Below are 2,971 nucleotides of genomic sequence, written 5' to 3' on the forward strand. Positions count from 1 at the left end.
AAGCGGTGCTGAATTTGTGTGTATTTTTTTCAACACAAGAATCCTAACTGAATGCTTAATTCTGATAAGAATCAATAGAATTATTTCAACTACCTTATCTTATCTACCAAATCTACCCTTGTTTGTTAATTATGTTCAAAATTCTTATCTAACTAGTTTTGTACCCGTTCGTTGAACAGGAATCTTCGAAAAATAATAAACTATTTAGTCAATTTTATAAAAATGTCGATATGAAATACAAACTTAATGTATATTTTATTATAACCTTTCTTAAGTATATTACTATATGCGCATTGTAATATAAAGTATTCTTATAATATAAATTTGAACATCTAATTCAATAAATAATAATTCAAAAATGAAAAAAATAACATTCGACAATACCATAACATTCAAAAACTTGAAAATAAATAAAAAGTGCAGTAAATAGTATCAAATAATATTCTACTCTTCAGAAACTTGTTTTTGTTTTTCTTCTGTTTGAACATTCTCCTCGATTTGTCCATGCAAATCAGCATTTATTGATTTTCCATTATCACTGCATGATAGCAAAACAGGATAACTAAGTATAAAAAAATAAATGATTTATCACATTCAAGGTTGTGTATAACAATACGTAAAAATTATAATTTAAGAAAGTAAAACAGTATATTAAATCTACCTTCTCTTGCAAATCTTTTTATGAGGATTCCCTTCCTCTGTGATTTTTGTTGAACCCTCTGATGAATGATTCATATGAAGTGTATTGAAATGTTGTTGATTAGAATCATCTGTTATACTAATTGGGATCTGGGAAGAAGATACTTCAGGTTGGTATTGGTTGTCGGTTCCACTAATCTGATAATGATTTATCAAAATTAAAGGCAAAAATATTATGTGAGATATAATATGTGAAATATAAGAGAAATTTATTACTAATTCAAGATATATTGCTAATCCTATGTGTTCACAAAAAAACAAACAGAAAATAAAAAAAAAAACTCAAGATATGTTACTAAACTTTTACAATTGAAGATCAACATGCCTTTTTTAAAAAAATATGTATTGAAATAAGATGTACCTGATAATCAAGAGGAGTGGAAACCCAAAATCGATGTTTTAATGTGCTAACCGCTTGCATTGAAAATACCTAACCATGAATTTGATGCTTGAAATCAATATATTATAAGCTATATGTAGTGTAGGCATAAGAAATAAGAATTGATAAGAATATAAAGAGATATTGATAAGAACATTAAAAGTAGGTTTATCTTGATTTAAGTTGTTTAAAGTACATAACTTTGGGTAGGAAATTAAAATCCCATAATATTAAGAATTCTTATAGGAAATAAAAGTGAATTCTCAAGACAGATTTTACCTACCTTGAAAGATCACCTCAACTATATTGAATCCTTTAAGTGCATGGACTCCTATGGTGTGGGTCCACACACTAAATACTCTCCACCATCTGAGGAGAGATGTATTGTGAATCTTATAACCTAGCAATGAGTATAACCTGCATGTTTTGATTAACAACGAATAGGTTTATAGGAATTTACAAACCTGTACTCAAATAGGAATTATATTTGACCGTACGGGTCAAATACATATAGTTAATTGGATTCAATTAATTTTTTTTTCCATAAATTTCGTGTTATGCACTATGTCTTGATAACACACTTAATAATAAAATTTATTAAGAATCCTATTTCCAACATCAGATATTGACTTCTGTTATTAATGGTTGCTTTTGAAATTAGTTACTTTTCTACTTCTTGTAGTGATAACAATTCTTATTTACTTCGATTCCCTATGCAATACACAAATTATTGGCATGAATTTGGAGATATATCTAATAGAGATATTTATATTTCTTTTATTTATATCACATTATTTTTCAGTTCCTTTTTTGGGTAAGAAATAAGAATCATATAATATTAAGAATTCTTATAGAAAATAAGAATTGAAATATATCTAAACAAAAAAGGAGCAAGCCACGTAAGAAATTACTTGCCGTCTCGTTTAAGCCACATAGGAAAGAGAAAATATAAAAGGATAAGAATGAGTATATGACTTTATTATATATATATATATGATTAAACAATCTAATATTCTCTATCAAACGGTTTTTTAGTTTCTCTTTTCTCTCTTTCTAATGACTTTCACATCTTCTCCATACTCTTCATATTATATATTTCATCTTATATATTAATTTGATTTAAAAATAAATATTGTTATTTTCATACCTAACAATTTTAAACTAATCAAATCATAGATTCTATTTCTATTTTGAATGAAAGGATATAAGGGCAAAATTGCCAAATTAAACTTATTAAGCATTCAACTATAAATATTTATCAAACAGTATAAATAGATTTAGCATTAATATTCAGACATTCATATATTTTTTTCAGTGCTTAAAATTCAGCAAATTAATTGTTTCATTATTCAAATTTCAGAATTTGGACTTCAGAATTCAGATTCAATTTTATCAAGCGGAACCTAAATGATAAGTAAACAGTTTATCACTTATTTTTTGGAGCAAGTTTTGCTTACAAAATTCAGTGCCACTTAATTAATTCAGATGTTCAATTTTTTGTTATCAAATGCGTCTAAACATATTAATATCTGAATTCATTAAATTTAAATATTGAATTGAATTATCAAACAAGACCTGAGTCGGGGGCATTGGAAGTTGGTGACTATATATCCTATTTTTTTTCCTACACAACCCCAAACGAAAACTGTCTTTTCTGCTGGTAATCTGCATTCTGATATTGGGCCTAAACTCCTGGTGTGCATTTCCAGGTTATGCATTGGGAAGTACGGTTGTTTGCCCTTCGGCCATTTACTCTGGAGAGTCCAAAACCTAAGTCACATAGGTTTGTGTGTGTTAAATTTTCAACTTTTTGCAAGATGGGTCGTTGTAGTATAGTGGTGAGTATTCCCGCCTGTCACGCGGGTGACCCGGGTTCGATCCCCGGCAACGGCG

At 28.2% G+C, this 2,971-nt stretch overlaps 1 non-coding gene across 1 annotated transcript; it reads left to right on the plus strand.

Moving 5' to 3' along the window:
* The first annotated feature begins 2,899 nt into the window (after nt 1-2,899).
* Nucleotides 2,900-2,971, plus strand: TRNAD-GUC. Its single transcript has one exon. It is a non-coding gene; the product is annotated as a tRNA-Asp (tRNA).

The sequence above is a fragment of the Coffea eugenioides genome, chromosome 1, assembly GCF_003713205.1.
Source record: "Coffea eugenioides isolate CCC68of chromosome 1, Ceug_1.0, whole genome shotgun sequence".
In the NCBI taxonomy this organism is placed as follows: Eukaryota; Viridiplantae; Streptophyta; class Magnoliopsida; order Gentianales; family Rubiaceae; genus Coffea; species Coffea eugenioides.